At 34.9% G+C, this 20,646-nt stretch overlaps 1 protein-coding gene across 7 annotated transcripts in view; it reads left to right on the forward strand.

Moving 5' to 3' along the window:
• Window positions 1-7,654: 7,654 nt before the first annotated feature.
• The window catches only part of MBNL1 (muscleblind like splicing regulator 1), a 224,368-nt gene continuing 211,376 nt past the window's right edge, over window positions 7,655-20,646 (forward strand). For all 7 annotated transcript variants that reach the window (XM_063806314.1, XM_063806320.1, XM_063806333.1 and 4 more), the window contains exons 1-2: window positions 7,655-8,120; window positions 8,509-8,628. The gene's annotated coding sequence lies outside the window, so the exon portion shown is untranslated. The remainder of the gene's footprint in view (window positions 8,121-8,508; window positions 8,629-20,646) is intronic.

Consider the following 20,646-nt stretch of genomic DNA (forward strand, 5'->3'; position numbering starts at 1 on the left):
GAGCAGAGAGTAGATAGTATATTTTCCTGACTCTAAGACTTTGTGTTCCTGTTTGAACATGTCTCACACCAGGATTGGTCTTTTAGTTAATGAATACATTTGAAAAAGTACTATTAATCATTCATGCATCTTACATTTGACTCCAGTCTTCTACTGTTCCTGATGATCTAGAAGCAGAAATCAGAAAGCCAATGCCACTTCATGCTATGGGGATGTTCCAAATCCTATCAGGGACAAAAGAATGGGTGAGCTAGGTCTTGAGAGAATCCTGCTCTGCATGAGTTATTTCTATGGCTGCTGCATTCTAAATGACTAAGCATTTCTGACCCTGAAGAACCTGGCATGTGTCCTTATGACTCCACGTGAGAGGATTATAGAGAAAGGCATTAATTTGACTGGGACATCAGGAAAGATTTAAAGATACTGGAGCTGTCAGATTATTTTTATAAAAGCATTGTTTTGCTTCCATTATTTCTTTGTTCAAAAAATATCAAATATCCAGCCTGAGCAACATAGTGAGACCCCTATCTCAACAAATAAATAAACAAATAAATAAATAAGCCTGGCATGATGTTACATGCTTGTAGTCCCAGCTACTTGGGAGGCAGAGGCAAGAGGATTGCTTAAGCCTGAGAGGTTGAGGCTACAGTGAGCAATGATCATGCCATTGAGAACTGAATTTTTAATTATATTTAATTTTAATCTATTAAATTTAAATTTAAAAAGGGAAACTGATTTTCTATATTGCTGCATATTTGAATGGTAACATTTTTTATATATTGCGTTAAATAAAATATTTTATTAAAATTTATTTCACCTCTTTCTCTTTAAGGTAGAGACTAGAATATTTTTAATGATATATGTGGTTTGCATTATGTTTTTCTTAGACAATGCTAGTCTAAGGACAATAAAAAAGCCTGCTTTTCTTCACATTCTACACTTCAAATAAAACATTCCCTTTCCTTCAGATTTCCTCCCTGTTATAAAAGACTTTTGGTTGCAAGTGACAGAAGTTTAATTCAAACTGGTTATAGAAACAAGAAATAATTTATTGGCTTAGTTAATGAAACAAGCTGAAGAGGGATTCAGGCATAGTTGGAGTCACAGACTCTGATGATGTCATCAGAACTCCCTTCCTCTTCTCACTTTCCCTCAGGTCTGCTTTCCTCTCTGTTGGCTTCATTCTTTTACTGGTTTTCTCCTCACGGTAGTCCCCAGTTTTAGGCTTATATAATTCTTACAGCTAGCCAATCCCAGCAAAAGCAGGGCTTAAAATTTCCATAAGTAAGTCTTACTGGCTGGCTTGAATTACACGCTCCTCTTTGAACCAATCACTGTGTCAAAGGAAAACAATTAAACTTATTTCCCAGACACTGGTCATATGCTTACACCAATGTTGGTGTAGGAGGAAATTGATGCCACTCACCTCACATGCAGTGATACCAAAGAAGGGCCTGTTCCTCAGAGAAAAATCGTGACAACTTGTCACCAGAAGAAAGAGAATCATTAATGGGTAGGAAAAAGCACAGACACCCAAAAAAGCTGATTGTTCACTCTAGAAGTTTTTTCTTCTTCTTCTTCGGAAGACATATAAGACGCCTGGTCAACATAATGAAACCCCATCTCTACTAAAATACAAAAATTAACCAGGCGTGGTGGTGGGCGCCTGTAATCCCAGCTACTCCGGGGGCTGGGGCAGGAAGATCACTTGAACCCAGGAGGCGGAGGTTGCAGTTAGCCGAGGTCGCGCCATTGCACTCTAGCCTAGGCTACAAGAGTGAAACTCAGTCTCAAAAAAAAAAAAAAAAAAAAAGACACTGTTCCTTACAACACCCTTCATTTTCTGAAGCCCCTTTCTCTCTGGCTTCATCTGTTGTGCTCCTTCACCACCCCATTCCCAACCCTTCCAGTTTATGCCTCCCAAATAGGATACTACATGTAGCTCCGTGAATATGATTCTGTTTCTCTGACTTTCATGCCTTTTCCAATTTGTCCCCTCCACTTTCAAACACCCATGAAGTCCTACTCATCCTCAAGTGTCAATTCAATCATTACACTTTCTGAGCCAATTCTTGATTTGGCTAGCCTAGGACAGTTCTATAACTCTCCTTTGTGTTTCCTCTGAAACGGTACACCTTCTAGCAGATCAGTTTCCAATTAAAGTGTATAATTTAATTGTATGACGGGACTAATGTATATATTTTTTAACCTTGCTTTTTCCCCTTTAGAACCTTGCTTTCTTGCTCAGGCTGGACTTGAACTCCCGGGTTCAAGTGATCCCCCTGCTTCAGCTTCCTGAGTAGCTAGGACTACAGGTACACACCACTGTGCCCAACGAGGGCTGATGTAAATCTTGAGCAATGTCTGCTTGAAGTGGTATATTTTAAATGATCGATTTCATATAGTTTAATGAAGGGAGTATTTAGAGGTGTTGCCATGATTAGTAGTAAATGAGGTATGGCAGAGATGAGCAATGGTGGAAATTGCTAATTGGATTACCACCCCTAGACCTGAAAGGCAAGGAAGAATCATGATATTGGAACCTAGTAATAGCTAATAGCTGAGACTGAGAAAGACAGAGAGTAGCTGTGGCTGTAGGTGAAGGGATACAGACACTTCCAAAACCATGCCCTGGCAGCATAAAGGAGATACAAATAAGCACTCCAAATTCCCTCTTCTCTATATCATGCTGATCCATCCATTAGCCAAAGTTAGCTGGAATTTATTTGTATTCCCAGTCCCTATCATAACTCCCTACATATAGCAGATACAAAGTATTGAATGAATGACTCTCCATAAATCCCGTATATTCCTAGTTTTTTAAAGTTCATTTTTCTTAGTAAACACAATCAATGTAATATAAATGTACAACTAGATGTGATTTGTTAACCTTTGCTATGTTTTCAAATAAATATATTCAAAAATTAGAAGAATATTTTTTTCCAACTATTCATTCACAAATTAGGTTTGAAAATGCTCATCACCATCGTTCTCAGGAAACACGGTCTTCTTGGCCCTGTACCTATGATATTCAATTAATCCTCACAGTACCCCAGTGGAGTTAGTATTATCATCCACTTTTATATGTAAGGAAACTAAGGGTCAGAGATACTTGAAAATAATCAGACTATGCTATCCTCTTCAATTCTTTAACTGCATGTTAAAGAATTTAAATATTTAAATTTATGTTAAGATAAATATAAATATAAATGTTAACATAAATATTTATTTATTTATGTTAAAGAATGTTAAAATATTTAAGCCATTCTCTTAATAAGTAAAAAACAAAATCAGTAAACCAGAAATATTTCTGTCACCACTGAGCTATGAAAAGAGCAGTTGAAATATTGCTACTTCAGTAGTTTTAAAGTGGCCATGAAAATATACCTTGAGAAAGAAATAGTGGTTAAAACCATAAATATATTTATTTTATTTTACTTGAAATCTGTTTCCAGGGACATATGCACAGATGCTTATTTTCTTCTATGTGATAGGCGCATAATAGCAAAATTTACAAAAAAAGAAGAAAAAGAAGAAGAAAGCCGATTTAGGATTAAAATGGTAAATGCAAATGAAAATAATGGGAAATACGAAAACTTTAATATTTTTCTAATCTGCATGGTTTTTGAAATTTCTTTGGAAGGGTATTTTGAAAGTTCTAAATGCAAAATGTGATTATTACTATATTGTTACCTTTATCAAAATATCCTTTCATAAGAAAATAGTGCCCGAATTGTATTTAAAAAGAAGGTATTTTTGTGTATTAGATATATTAATCATAAACTATTTTAATGCAATATATGATGTAACACGTTCGTATATATTATAAACTCCTAACACATGTTTAAATATATTTTTCTTGCAATTATGTACTGCTTGGCACACAGAAGAAACTAACAATGTGTTGACTGAGTTTATTCCAAATGCTATTAATAACCCAATAGCAATAAGCACTACTAAGGTTTAGATGGTGATCTCAAAAATCCCTGTCTACCAAAAGCAACGAAGGTTCTTTAGAGAAATGGGTGATTTCAGTTCTGGGGCAAGAAATACACAAAATGAACCTGGCTATCTTGTGCCAGAAATCAAAGACATTATCAGAGAATATTAGGGTCATCTCAAGAGGTTACCATAGCCAGCATGAAAAGCCCTAAAATGGAGGATGGGGAGAATGGACCATCACCAAAAAAGAAAAATTATTGCAATGCATTCAAACAGAATGTACTTATAATCCTACATATCAATAAAAAGCTGACAATTATGCAATAAAGAAATGTTTGGTCCTGGTAGTAGGTGATCAGGTAAAAAAAATAATAATGAGATAAAATAAAAAGAAAAGTTTGGAATGAATTAACAGGTAGTTCCCAAAACTGGAATTGTAAAGGAGGATACAACATTAATATGTGTTCAATATCCACAGTAATCAGGGAAAAGCAAAATAAAAATATTAAGACTCCATTTTCTTGTCCATCAGATTGGCAAATCTTTAAAAGTTTAATTAAAGCAAATACTGGCAATCGCATAAAAAAACAGGAAATGTTGGAGATTCAAACCTTTTTTGACTGGGCCATTTGGCAGTGACAATTAACATTTTAAATGTATATGCCTTCTGACCTAACAATTCTACTTTCCTGTATCTACCTCACATAAAGACTTGTACTACTTTTAGAGAGATATTTAAAATGCTCAACTGATCACATTATTTTTAGCTGTGAAGAGTAACACAAATTCAATTAGTGAGGGAATTAGATATATATGAATCAGTTCAAAAGTATGTCTTGGGATACCTTCAAGCCATATTAAGCTTTTTAAAAGTCCCAGTGAAGAACATACAGTGTGATGTTATTTACATTAAAACCCCACAAAATTATTTAACTCCTTATGTGTCTTACAGGTAATTATACAGGAAATAGTTAAGCAAGTATACACATCAAACTGATAGTATTACTTATTTCTAGGGAGAAGAATCATGTTAGAGGGAATTAAAATGGACTTTTGCTTTAACTGTATTTTTAATACTATAAACATAAGAAAGTGTTTAAGTAGTCTTTGTTTTATACTTCCAGTAACCGTATTAGGTGGTCATTTAAGGCCCCATTTACAGGTGAGGAAATAGGGCTCAAAAATATTGCCTGACCTGCTGAAGTTTAAACAATAGTAGAATTGAAAAATTAATTGAGGCTTATCTTAGGGCCTCTATGCAGACTCTTTTCTGTACATTGCAAGTAGAAATGATTTTATATTTTGCATTGGTGAAAACTTTTCTAGGGAGATAACTGGGTTGGAAACAGAGATTTGGGAGCAATCAGTATTTGCCAGTTAAAACCATGCAAGGATAGTGAGATTGTCGGGTAAGGAGAGCAAGCCCAGGACAGAATCCTGAGAAGTGGCAACATTTACTAGAGGAGCAGAGTTTAAAGACTCATAAATAAATCAGAGAAGTTGCTACATAATCAGAAGGTGAGAGTGAAGTCAAGAGCTGAAAGACAGATAACATTTCCTGGAGGAGGAAGTGGTCAACATTGGCATGTGCTGAAAACAGGTCAAGTAAGAGGGCTTTTGGATTTTGGATTTGGTAACAGGGAGATCACTGGTGATTTTGGCAAGAGTCTTGATAAATAGGAGGAAGCAGAAACCCATGCAGGAGGAAGAAATGTGAGAAAGATAGGTGGACTTAGTATGGTGGGTCCTCAAAAAGTATAAAATTACAGTATGATTCAATTCCACTTCTGGGTGTATATACAAAAAAAAATGAAAGCAAAGATTCAAACAGATATTTGCACACCTATGTTTATAGCAGCATTATTCTCAATAGCCAAAGATAGCAACAACTCAAGTGTCCATCATCTGATAAATAGGAAACAAATGTGGTATATACATACAATAGAATATTATTCAGCTTTAAGAAGGAAGGAAATTCTGACACATGCTGCAACTTTGATGAACCTAAGTGAAATAAGCCAGACACAAATGGACAAATGTCATATGGTTCCATTCATATGAAGTACCTAGAGTAATCACATTCATAGAGATAGAAAGTAGAATGGTGGTTGCCAGGTTGAGGGCAGGAAGGAACGTTCAGTTATTGTTTAATAGGTACAGAGTTTCAGTCTAGAAGAATGAGAAAGTTCTGGAGATAGATGGTGGTGATGGTTGCCTAACAGTGTGAATGTACTTAATGCCTCTGAACTGTACATTTAAAAATGGTTCAAATGGTAAATTTTGTTAAATATATTCTACCATACACACATACAAAAAAGATATAAGGGCTCAAGTCAATGTGGGCAACTTTCTCAAAAAGTTCTGATGAAGAAAAAGAAAGTAATATGACAAGTCAGTCAGAGGAGGAATTTTTAATAGGGAAGAAACTTGAGCATATTTATCAGCCTGGAAGGGATCATTAGAGAAGAAGAGAAGTAGAGATATACATCCACTATTCAGGCAAAAAGTACACAAATATTGAGGAAATACATTAAAATTACAGCAGACATTGAGGACTATGCTTCCAGAGTGTGACTGGGTCTTTGGGGACTCATAAGCCTAGTGTTTTATATAATGATACCCAAATACAATAATATTTAAAATTTGTCTAAACACATAGAATCTAAGCAATTTTAATCACATTGACAACTTCTCTGTAGGGATTTCCTTATAAGTGGTTCACAAAAGAATTCAAATAAAATTTGATATCAATGACATACTGGGGTTTTGTTCGTTTATTTGTTTTTGTTTTTTGTGCGTTTTATGGAGGGGGCAGCTTTCTGCATTTGGTTTATTTAACTTCCTGCAAACTCACATTAAGTATGAGTTTAGGTGAAATGGAAAATATTTCAGTTTCTAATCATCTCCTAATCACTCTTTGTTTGTTTGTTTTTGAGACGGAGTCTCACCCTATGGCCGAGGCTGGAGTGCAGTGGCAGGATCCCGGCTCACTGCAAACTCTGCCTCTCAGGTTCAAGGGATTCTCCTGCCTCCTCCTGAGTAGCTGGGATTACAGGGGCCTGCCAACGTGCCTGGCTGATTTTTGTATTTTTTTTAGTAGAGATGGGGTTTCACCATGTTGGCCAGGCTGATCTCGAACTCCTGACCTCAAGTGATCCACCCACCTCAGCCTCCCAAAGTGCTGGGATAACAGGCGTGAGCCACTGTGCCCAGTCCAAGTACTCTTTAATGCCTCTTTGGACATAAGGTTAAATAAAAAGCAAAGAGTGTGGTGCAGTGACAGCATGATAGCTTCTAAAGTCCAGAAAGTGGTTCTTGCAACATGTGGAGGTTTGCATAATTACTGTATTGCTCTTGCAGTCCATCTCCTTCTTCCCCAATGAGCAAGGGAGGTTGGGAGCAACTGCCACACATAAAAAATGAAGCTACACATTGGCTTCTATTATCTGGCAACCTAAACCCATGATAAATATATTTGTATATATCCTTTTATTTGAATTTGGCAGTAGTACTTGCTTTGATCAACTGTTTTATGTCTTTTTTCAACCATTGTCCCTACTGTCCTTTAAATATTCTCATTTACTACTCCAACCTGTAAGAAACTTAGCCAGCTAAATGTTCAGTTTTGCAGGATCTGCACCTCTGCAACCTGTTTTTTACTCTTGTGGCTGAAGTAGTGAAAGACCATAGTTCATGTGTAAGTAACAGTTTCAGTTTTGCAGTGCTTTATCTATATGTAACAGGCAACTATTCATGAGAAAGGAAGTTTGAGACTTGTAGGTAAAAAACCGCTACCCAAATTCCAGGAAAATGTCTGTTTACTGGAGGTTTTTTTTTTTCTTCCTTTAATAAGATGCCTGTAGTCAGATTAGCATTTGTGTCATACTTCAAAGACTTTAAATTAATTAGACTTGTAAAAGCAAGTTAATTCCCATATATCAGCTGGACAGTTTTCTTCTGCATAGAGCAATGTTTTCTGTGATCATTGAGCCACACAGGAGATGTTTCCTTATGTAAACGAGCACTACTTAATCAAGTATAGGTTTCTTTTCTTTTCTTTTCTTTTTTGAAATGGAGTCTCACTGTGTCTCCCAGCCTGGAAAGCAATGGCCGCGATCTCAGCTCACTGCAAACCCCGCCTCCTGAGTTCAAGCGATTCTCCTGCCTCAGTCTCCTGAGTAAGTGGGATTCAGACGCCTGCCACCATGCCAGGCTAACTTTTGTATTTTTAGTAGAGACGGAGTTTCACCATGTTGGCCAGGCTGGTCTTGAACTCCTGACCTCAGGTAATCCGCCCGCTTCAGCCTCCCAAAGTGCTGGGATTACAGGCGTCAGCCACCGTGCCAGGCCAACTATAGGTTTCAATAGCTTAACTTTTCTAAAATTTGCTTACACATATAAACATGCATATACTTTAATTATATATGTGTACAGGCACCAATTATAGCCTGTTGCTGTGATTTCAAGTGTAAGCTTTATGAATAATTTTCCATGCCCCATAAAATGGATAAAGCATAATGACTGTTATTTCATAACTTCCTCTTTTGGTGGACTATCCTTTTGCAGAGGAAAAAAAATAATGTAACTAGAGAAGAGAGTTGAGCAGAGAACCGAGCTCTTTGAAGTGCTGGTAGTTTGTCTCAACCCATGAAGCAGCTTAACAAGCAACTATAACTAAGCATAGAGGTAAGAACAATTATTTGCTATTTTTCATTTTATTATTTGGATTGCTATTTATATAGCAACAATTTAAATGCTGGCCACATTACAGTGTAGATTAGATAAACCTGATAACTCTTTCAAGTAAGTAACCGACATTTTAAATAAAAAGTTTAATACATTTACAAAGCTTCAGCTTCACATACAAGCTTTTAAAAACCTGGAAAAATTTAAAGTTTTCATTGATCTCCAAATTATTTTACCTGCAAAATAAAACGTTATCTTTCTTGTGTATTTGTAATTTTGCACACAATTTAGTGCTGAAGAGGCATTTGGATTTTTAACAAATTTGATAACTTTTCTTCTTTCCCAGCTCTAGATTATTTCTAATATTCTCTCACAGATATACTTTTGTTCATTTTGCATATTATTAGTTGAGCACTTTCCAGAAAAAAAAGCATTCTTACATTTGTTTTTACCCACTGTGAAAATATATTGTATCATTTAAAATATGACATTTCAGTATTATTTTTATATCATCACTTTATGATGATATTTGTTTAGAAAAATTAATTTGTAGTGTAGACAGCATGACTTAAAATTTTAAATGAAATATGCAAATCTAATTTTTAAAATGTATTGTTTTCTAAATAAGTTTAATTTGTATTTATAATGCTTAAAATATAGTAAGAATGAAAACAAAGTAAGACATTTGGTTTGATAATTGGAAATCAAACTAAACTGAAACTGATCTTATTAGTGAAATTCTAAAATAATCTAGATCCTAGAAACTTTTATTCTCATTTGCACTAATCTAGAATAATACCTACACATATTAACTGTATTTAATACAATTGTATTCATAATATAGCAATTTTTAAATCTTCCTTTTAAAAGCTGTTGGTTTCTTTATACTTTGGTAAAAACATTAAGGAGTGTTTAATACAGCTTTGAGAAGAAAAATCTGTTTAAGTGAACAACTCTGGCTATATATACATATGGAGGTTTGAAGAGTTTGCCTCTGAGCATTTTCATAATTGAATCGTTTTGAGAAAGTTTCATACATCACACATTTACCGTGTGAGATTTGGTAAGTATAAATATCCCAAGATGTATTTGAAGCTTTCTTAATTTGGTTTGAAAAAATTAGACTAATCTCATGGCTTCCAAAAAAGAAAGTCCACACTATCCCATCAATTAATAGATTTAATTTTTGATAAATTTTGGTAAATGGTGCTGTTATTACTGGTTCTAGTATGTTACGTACTACCTAGTTGGTTTTTTGTTGGTTTGTTTGTTTTACGTATTTTCATGCACTACACCAATAAGTTGCACCAATAGTTGCTGTCTTCTTATTATAGGGAGAAGGAAAGCAGATTGTTACTGTTACAAACTCAGATGTGAATTGTTGAATCAAATTTGACATACTTAACTCGATGAAAATTTTAAAATTAAGTTGATGGTTGTTAGAAATCCGTTACAATTGTGCTTCTTCATCTTTATCACACACTAATTAAACACAACTGCTTGTCAGGTCTAGGGGCTCAAGCCTGTAGTCCCAGCTACTTTGGAGGCTGAGGCAAGAGAATGGCTTAAGTCAGAAGATCAAGGCTGCAGTGAGCTGTGATTGCACCACTACACTCCAGCCTAAGTGACAGAGCCAGATTCTGTCTCTAAAAATATAAAAATAAAGAAACCTTAAAAATAAACACAACTACTTCCATCAGAAGTTCAAATGTCCACAATTTTAACTATGAGATATTTTGATATCATGAGCTATTAAGTGTTATATGTAGTATGGTAATATAATAAATAATGGCTAACAATCACAAGGAAACATAGCCCAAGGAGATTACAATATAAGTTGGTCATAAGTGTAATTCAGAACAGCAAATGAAGGCTAAAGCAGCAGAGAAGATACTATCTTTCTGGCAAGACAGATTTGTTGTTGTTGTTGTTGTCAATAATTAGTAAAGTCTGAATGAACATCCTAGTTCTAGATTATGGAAAATAAGTTTTTAAGTTGTTCTCTCTTTGATAAAATTGTCTTTACATAAGAAAAAAATGAGTGCTTATCTGAGTTTCCATGATAATATTAATGGTAAATAAATATTAACAAATATTTAATATTAATTATTTAATATTATTGTTTATTCATCATAAATATGATAAGTAATTTATTACTGGAAAATTTAATTTTGGCTTCTGAGCTGTAGTATATATTTTACTGTGTTTTAGTAGATTATGTTTATGTGACATGATTGTCTAAGAAGTTTTCATTGAATCTAATAAAAAATTGAGACTGGATGACTGCTGTATATAGTATTGTAAAATTTGGTCTCTGTCTTAATAAGGCATAGTTTGATTGTGTGAAGTGGATGATCTTCTTGGGGGTCTATTAAACTATTGGGTCCAGGGTTGATGCTGCTAATCTCACAGTTAAATGGATGTTCTCCTCCTCCTTCACAAGATGACCTTCCCAAAGTTGCTCATCTATAGAAATAGAAAAGAATGATCTGCTTATAGAGGGCTCTATCCCACTCTAACAAATAAACATATATTATTTTTCAAATAATAATTACATTTAGGAATAACAGTGCTATTTGTTTTTGACATAAATTACTGAACTTCCAAAAGAACATTGAAACATTTAGTTTTTGTTTAGTTGTTTTGTTTCCTCTTCTTTTGGCCATTTTCCCATTTGCAAGAATAAAGAGAAGAAAGTTTGTTGCCTGAAAGAAAGATTACAGTTTGGGTGCAAACTCAGAGACATGACCTGTTATTGAAAAACAAAAATCTTTGTATCCCAGATAATGTGGGTCTTTCAGCCATTTAAAAGAAAATTTGTGCCCTCCTGTGTTTGTTGACTTTCTATTTATTTTTAACAAATGTAAATTCCAAATGATTGCTATATTTACATATTCACATATAATTAAAAGATGCTAAATAAATAAGAAATTATTATGATTGCAAAAATATGAGCTATGACAGTACATGAGCTCTGTATGATAAAATATGTATCATTTTCATGATACATGAAAAGAAAATACCTTTTACAGATATAAAGAATAAGGGTAAGCCATTTTATATTTCTGAATACTTCCATTTAAAAAAATAAATGAAATGGAATCTAATTTACATATCTGCATTGTAGAAAATAAAACCACTGTTCATTAATTTTTAATCTTTAAAATATAACTTGTTATTTGAGAATTAGTATAGTTCTGTTATTTGTCTGACATCATTGATGCTTTTTATCATTTTTTATTAACTAAAATTAGGCACTTAGATTTAATGTTTTTAAAATTCCTTCCAGTTTTATTTTTATCTTTATATACATTTTCTAAATATAGGTTTTAACTTTTTATTTAATTTTTTTGCTTTTAATATTATGGGGGAAAATATCAGATTTGCATATTTAAATCCAAATTTAAATAAAAATGTCATTAGAATCATTCATTAATATTGCAACCTTGGAAAGCAGATGAAGAATGAAGTTAGTCTATTGGTGTTGCTCCATGAACCAGTATAAAATTTCATACCTCATTATTATTCTACTTTACAGATATTTCATCATGAGCCTTTAGTTTTTTTTTAATATGTAGTGGTTATCACATTCTCAAAATCTTTCTCACTGTGGGAAAAAATAAATTGCAATATGATTTTGAGAAAAATCACCACAGTTTTGATTTTGAAAAATTAAGCAAAATTTTTAAAAGTGTACCTTAATTCAATCTATTTTCTTTTGCACAAGAAAAAATTTTAAGTAGGTTGCTTTTATTCTCGTTCTATGTGGGTGAATATAGCTGAATTGGAGGAGCAGCAAAAACATTTTCTATGCAATTAGGCGGCCTTCTGAATAAAATACAATCATATATCTGATGGCAGTGAGTTTTCTTAAATGCTCACCAGAAACTCTTGTTACACTTCACCTACTTTAAAACATCTTATTTAGAAATAATTGGAAGCTCATATAAGTTGTAAAAATAAAAAAGTATAATGAACCCCTTATATCTTTACCTACATTTGCTTAAATATTTTATCCCATTTGCTTTATAATGTGCTCTCGTTTTTTTCTTTATATTTTTCTATGGTCATAATTTTTTTCTGAACAACTTAAGAGTAAGTCACACATAACAAGGGCTTTCAGTCTGAATTTTCCAAGAATAGAGATAATCTCTTATTTTTTTTTCAAATAAAATTTTTTTAAAAATTATTATTATACTTCAAGTTTTAGGGTACATGTGCACAATGTGCAGGTTAGGTACATATGTATACATGTGCCATGCTGGTTTGCTTCACCCATTAACTCATCATTTAGCATTAGGTATATCTCCTAATGCTATCCCTCCCCCCTTCCCCCACCCCACAACAGTCCCCAGAGTGTGATGTTCCCCTTCCTGTGTCCATGTGTTCTCATTGTTCAATTCCCATCTATGAGTGAGAACATGCAGTGTTTGGTTTTTTGTTCTTGCGATAGTTTACTGAGAATGATTTCCAATTTCATCCATGTCCCTGCAAAGGACATGAACTCATCATTTTTTATGGCTGCATAGTATTCCATGGTGTATATGTGCCACATTTTCTTAATCTAGTCTATCATTGTTGGACATTTGGGTTGGTTCTAAGTCTTTGCTCTTGTGAATAGTGCCACAATAAACATACGTGTGCATGTGTCTTTATAGCAGCATGATTTATAGTCATTTGGGTATATACCCAGTAATGGGATGGCTGGGTCAAATGGTATTTCTAGTTCTAGATCCCTGAGGAATCGCCACACTGACTTCCACAATGGTTGAACTAGTTTACAGTCCCACCAACAGTGTAAAATTGTTCCTATTTCTCCAGATCCTCTCCAGCACCTGTTGTTTCCTGACTTTTTAATGACTGCCATTCTAACTGGTGTGAGATGGTATCTCATTGTGGTTTTGATTTGCATTTCTCTGATGGCCAGTGATGATGAGCATTTTTTCATGTGTCTGTTGGCTGCATAAATGTCTTCTTTTGAGAAGTGTCTGTTCATATCTTTTGCCCATTTTTTGATGGGGTTGTTTTTTTCTTGTAAATTTGTTTGAGTTCATTGTAGATTCTGGATATTAGCCCTTTGTCAGATGAGTAGGTTGCGAAAATTTTCTCCCATTTTGTAGGTTGCCTGTTCACTCTGATGGTAGTTTCTTTTGCTGTGCAGAAGCTTGTTAATTTAATTAGATCCCATTTGTCAATTTTGGCTTTTGTTGCCATTCCTTTTGGTGTTTTAGATATGAAGTCCTTGCCCATGCCTATGTCCTGAATGGTAATGCCTAGGTTTTCTTCTAGGGTTTTTATGGTTTTAGGTCTAACGTTTAAGTCTTTAATCCATCTTGAATTAATTTTTGTATAAGGTGTAAGGAAGGGATCCAGTTTCAGCTTTCTACATATGGCTAGCCAGTTTTCCTAGCACCATTTATTAAATAGGGAATCCTTTCCCCATTGCTTGTTTTTCTCAGGTTTGTCAAAGATCAGATAGTTGTAGATACGCGGCGTTATTTCTGAGGGCTCTGTTCTGTTCCATTGATGTATATCTCTGTTTTGGTACCAGTACCATGCTGTTTTGGTTACTGTAGCCTTGTAGTATAGTTTGAAGTCAGGTAGCGTGATGCCTCCAGCTTTGTTCTTTTGGCTTAGGATTGACTTGGCGATGCGGGCTCTTTTGTGGATCCATATGAACTTTGAAGTAGTTTTTTCCAATTCTGTGAAGAAAGTCATTGGTAGCTTGATGGGGATGGCATTAAATCTGTAAATTACCTTGGGCAGTATGGCCATTTTCATGATATTTATTCTTCCTACCCATGAGCATGGAATGTTCTTCCATTTGTTTGTATCCTCTTTTATTTCATTGAGCAGTGGTTTGTAGTTCTCCTTGAAGAGGTCCTTCACGTCCCTTGTAAGTTGGATTCCTAAGTATTTGATTCTCTTTGAAGCAATTGCGAATGGGAGTTCACTCATGATTTGGCTCTCTGTTTGTCTGTTGTTGGTGTATAAGAATGCTTGTGATTTTTGTGCATTGATTTTGTATCCTGAGACTTTGCTGAAGTTGCTTATCAGCTGAAGGAGATTTTGAGCTGAGACAATGGGGTTTTCTAGATATACAATCAAGTCGTCTGCAAACAGGGGCAATTTGACTTCCTCTTTTCCTAATTGAATACCCTTTATTTCCTTCTCCTGCCTAATTGCCCTGGCCAGAACTTCCAACACTATGTTGAATAGGAGTGGTGAGAGAGGGCATCCCTGTCTTATGCCAGTTTTCAAAGGGAATGCTTCCAGTTTTTGCCCATTCAGTATGATATTGACTGTGGGTTTGTCATAGATAGCTCTTATTATTTTGAGATATGTCCCATCAATACCTAATTTATTGAGAGTTTTTAGCATGAAGGGTTGTTGAATTTTGTCAAAGGCCTTTTCTGCATCTATTGAGATAATCATGTGGTTTTTGTCTTTGGTTCTGTTTATATGCTGGATGAACATTGATGCAAAAATCCTCAATAAAATACTCGCAAACCAAATCCAGCAGCACATCAAAAAGCTTATCCACCATGATCAAGTGGGCTTCATCCCTGGGATGCAAGGCTGGTTCAATATACGCAAATCAATAAATGTAATCCAGCATATAAACAGAGATAATCTCTTAAATAATGGTTACATCCAATTATCTACTTCATAGATTTACATAGCTACACTACTTTTATCTAATATTTGTCCATGTTCCAATTTTGCTGTTTATCAAATAATGTCTTTTTAAATATTTCCCCTCCAGTAAATCACCCAGTCTGAAGTCAATTATCACACTTAGTTGTCTTGTCTTTTTAAAATGTATTATTGTTAAATGATAAGTAAAAATTGTTTATTTTTCTTGTGTAATGCATGTTTTAAAACATTTATATATGGTGGCTAAATGTATAATGGATCAATTGAACTAATATGTGCATTACTCAAATCCTTTTTGTGGGGAAAACATTTAAAATCTAATCTCTTAGCAATATTTAAGAATAGAATACACTGCTATTAATTATAGTCACTATGTTGTACAATAGATCTCTTGAATGTCATGTCTCTTTAGTCTCCTTTTGTCTGGAACATTTCCATATCATTTCTTTGTCTTTTATGAAAATGAAGATTTTAATCATTATGGCATATTCACTTTTTTTTCATTTTAATAAAGTGCTCCTCATTGTTTATTTTTCTGACATTTCCCCATGATTAGATTACGGTTATACACTTTCTGCTGGAGTTCCTCATAGGTGATGTTGTTTCCTCTCCTGCTATCATATCTAGAGGCACATGAGGGTCTTATGTCCCACATTGTTAATGTTCATTTTTGTTGCCTAGTCAAGGTGTTATCTGATTTCTCTATTGCATAATGATGGCTCCTCATCAAAAATTTCCTCTCAGATTTAACATTCATTGATGTTCTTGTCAAATGCAATCTTTACTATAATGGCTGCAGTATGATGGCTTTACAACTTCAGCACTCCCTCCACATTTACATTAGTCTTTCCCATTCTACTGTAAGCAAAAGAACTCCCATCTTCAACATCTATTTAATTATTAATTTATGTATCTGTTTGTTACTGGTATGGATTCATGAATTTCTTTTTTCCATGACTCAACTATTTTGGTGCTTAAATTGTTCACATTTGACCAACGGAGCCCATCCTTTCTAGAACAAACTAACCTTCCTTCCTTCCTTCCTTCCTTCCTTCCTTCCCTCCTTCCTTCCTTCCCTCCTTCCTTCCTTCCTTCCCTCCTTCCTTCCTTCCCTCCTTCCTTCCTTCCTTCCCTCCTTCCTTCCTTCTTTTCTCCCTCCTTCCCTCCCTCCTTCCCTTTATTCCTCCCTTCCTCCCCTCCCTCCCTCCCTTTGTTCCTCCCTCTCTCTTTCTGGCTTCCCATTCAGGGTGATCACAACACTCCTTTTACATACAATTAGGTTCATTGTTTCCAATTTTAGGGTTTTTCCCTTTACATTTTTATTGATTTAATTTTATTTTTTGAGTCAATTAATTTACTTTAAATCTTTTTTTAACCTGTAGAGATTAAGTGCTGCTTGCCTTAGACATTTCTACTAAACAAACCTGATACACCCTAACTCAAATATTATTGATACAGTTCAAAAATACCTGCTTGAGTTTGGGGTTGAGCTTTTATCTTTGTATTTCAAATCTCTTCAATCTACATTTAGTCTGAAGTCAAATTATCCTCCTTTGCATTCCAAAAAGTGACAGTTTCAGAAAATAAAGTAGATAGCTATAGTCACACTGGTAGTTCACTTACCTTATGGATTTATTATTCCAGAGTTTTTAAAAGTTAAATGGGCATGTTACGGAAAAAATAATTATGTAAAGCAAATAAAGACAAGAGTAATCATAAATATATATAGTCTATAAGAGCTAAAAAAATTTTCACTCTTTTATATGTGATTCTAGAGTATTCCTGCCCCCAATACTTCCCCATATTCTACTCCAGTATTCATAACTGAAAATAAACCCTAAAATTCATAATAGGAAGAGAAATTTGTGGTTGGTGTCGAAAGATTCATTTTCAAGTTCCGTTTTATCACTTACTGACTGTGGATCTTGTATAAGTTACATCTCCTCTCTTTCCAGACATCCACCCTTATAACCCTAAATAAAAAACAAATTCATACCTCCTCAACTTTCTACCAATTTCTGGGCTCATACTCCACACAGATTATTAAAGCTATACACTCAGATGTTAAGAGGCATCTCAAATTCAACATGTCCCACGTAAAACCCCTCATTTCCTACCCCTCTGTCTGCTCCATCACCAGTCTTCTTTGTTTACTAAATAGTACCACCTTACCCCCATTATCCAGGCCAACAGTATCCTTAATTTCATTCTCTCTTTTCCTCACCTACACTCCATCTATCAGCATGCCTGTCTCTTCTGTTCCCAAAATATATTCCAATGCTGACCAGAATCACCTGTTTCACATCTTGAGCAAAGTGTAAGACACTGTCATCTCTGGTCTGGACGTCTCTGTTTTTGTGTTAGCCTATTAAGAAACCCTCTTTTTCTATTCTTGCCTCCCTACCAATATGATCATTTAAAATATCCATCAAATCATGTGACCTCCTGCTCAAAATTCTTCAATTGCTTCTTATTTTAATTAGGATAAAATCCAGATTCCTCACTAGAGCTTATATGTCTTTGTGTCTTCTCTCATATCCTTTCATCTCTTCATTCATGATATTCTGGCTCTACTCCTCATGTTCCCCCCAGAGTATTCTGAGCTCATTCCTGACTCAGGGATTTTCCACATGCCCTTCTCTTTTCCTGGCATGCCCACACATCTTAGTGTGACACAATTTCTTCTTTATTTGGGTCTCTTCTCAAACATATCTCCTAATAGATGCTTCCCGTGGTCCACTACATATTTAATTGTAGTATTCCCAACCCCATCACTCTGTCATTTTACCCCATTTTAATTTTACTGATAGCACATAAAATGTTACACAACATGTTGATTTTTATTTCTTTATCCAATTATTTGTTATCCGTTCCTTTCACTAGAATGTAAGTTCCATGAGGGCAGAAACTTGGCCTTTGTTGTTCATGTTACCTTTACATTTTCTAGTAAAATAAATGGAGCATAGTAGGTGCTCAGTAAATAAACAATGATTAAGTAAAAGGTCTCAACATTTCTGATAAGCATAATAGAAATAACTATCTTCCAACACTGTCTTCAAGGGGCCAGTACTCTAAACTGCCATGCAAATGTCAGGTGTAGTTTATTTTGTCCGTGTTGAGTCAAACGAACTGAGACCAAAAAGTGGTCCTTGGAGACAACAAATAGACAGAGAAGTTCTCTTTTTTTCTGTGCTGGCAATTTTCCACTGAGCTAAAAAGAGATAAGTTCATAGTGACTGCCACTAACTTTTTAGAATCCTGGGGTGCAACACCTGGGCATTTCTTGCCCCATTGCCTCTGCCCTTGTCCTGCCTTGCCCTCGCCCCCAAGAAAAGCATGCACCCACTCTTCCTTGACAGTTAGGGTTCATTGTTTTCCTCAACCACATGGAAGAGTAATCTCCCTCCAGAATCCTTTCCTGCTTAGCCATCTGCCTATGCTGGCCTCACATCTATGCTTATTTTCAATATTTTTTTGTAATTACTTCCTTGTTCTATTTTTGATCTTGAAATGGATTATAAAACTACTCTAGGAAAATTCTTCTTCTTGTACATCCAAAATATCAAGGTTAGTTATATGTATTAACATATAACTAAGTTTTTGAGATTATAAGGCCCTAAATAATAATAAAACCAATGATAATGATGATAATTGCAAAGTTAGTAACAATAATAGCTCTGCTATTTCGTGTTAAACTCTTTTGGTATCATCATATGTCAGGTGCTTCACATGATTAACGAATTTAATGCCCTCATCAGTCCTATGAAATAAGTACTATTATTTCCACTTTACAGATTTAAGGAAAAATATAGAAGTTCAGAGAGGTAGGTAGCTTAATAAAGGTCACACAATTGATCCTGGTGTGTCTATCTCTAAACTGGATCTGCATCATATTTATATATGGCCTATACCACTTAATTTCTGAGAAGCAAAGTACGTAAATCTGTGGTTTAGTTACAGTTAAGAATTTATAGATTATTATGATGCAGTCCTAAGCCAGAAATCTTACAATTTGGTGGAGTAAATATTAAAAGAAATAGATTTTAAGACACAGCATAAAAAATAGAAGGTGCCACATGAAAGATCAAAATAATTTAGAACTGTACTTCCAGGTGCATTGATGGTTACAAGGCTCCCTGGAGGTAGCTGGTTTAAAGCTGAACTATTGAAATTGTTTCATTAGGTGGAGAAAAGTTGTGATAATAAATTTTCAGAAGAGTCCAGAAAATTTTCAAAGAAATAAAACTATTCTAATATTACATTAATTTAATATTGAGCCTTAACTTAAAATATTGAGCCTTTTTAATATTGAGCATTATCTCCTATAGTGCTACCACAGGAGATATTTGGTGGCTCTGACTTTATGGTTCTTCTCAGGAAGTGGGTTATGTGATGAGAGGATTTTTAACTCTTGCAAGAAGCTCTGTTTTCATTTTAAAGTGAGTTTATTCATGAAGTCATATATCAAGCAGTATACTTTGGGCACTATTTTAGGTGCTGGGGAAATAGTTACGGACAAGATCAAGTTTCTACCCTCAAGCAGCCTTCAGTCTAGTGGGGAAAGAATGGAGTAAACTAGTAAAGAAATAAAATTTTAAAGGACTTCTAGGTAGTGATAGTGACCAGAAGAAAATCCAGCAGAGTAAAAGGATAAAGAGAAGATGGGAAAATAATCTTTACGTAGGTGGTCTCCTGAGATGGCCTATTTGAAAAGGTAATATTTAAGCTAAGACCTGAACAGTGAGAGGATTGAGAGCACCATGCAGACGACTCCAGGAAGAGTAGTTCAGGAAGAGTGATTGACCAGCGCAAGGGCCAGAATGAGCTTGGCATATCTGAGAAGTAGAAAAGAGCCTGGGTCTCAAAGGATGGTGGGAGATGAAGCTCAGGAGCTGGAGTTGAGAAAGGGCCAAGTCACATAGACTGCAGACCAAGGAATGGAGTTGCACATATGAGCAAACATTTGCAAGGACATGCACGTGCATTAATTGGGGATGGGAATGCAATGAATGAACCATTATCTCTGGCTAACACAGGCTTGGAAAAACTGTTGTATGAAGAGAAACAGGAATTACTACATAGGTAAAAGTTTCATAGGAGATAAAGTATTACATTTAGGTGAATTTCAGATAAGCCAAGTTTACCTGGATAAAAGTGAAAGGGGCTCAAGTATTATTTAAATTTGTAAACTCAATGTTTTCAGCAAAAATTGTCATGGAATAATTGACTCTAATCTTGGCCATTTGAAGATATGTACACTGATTTCTGATAATGGTGTCATCATGCAACCTAGTTTCTGCATGGATGAAGCAGAAAAGACTACAGAAACAACTATATTTTAGCCTCCAGAGACCGCAGATG

The sequence above is a fragment of the Pan troglodytes genome, chromosome 2 (genome assembly GCF_028858775.2).
Source record: "Pan troglodytes isolate AG18354 chromosome 2, NHGRI_mPanTro3-v2.0_pri, whole genome shotgun sequence".
NCBI lineage: Eukaryota > Metazoa > Chordata > Mammalia > Primates > Hominidae > Pan > Pan troglodytes.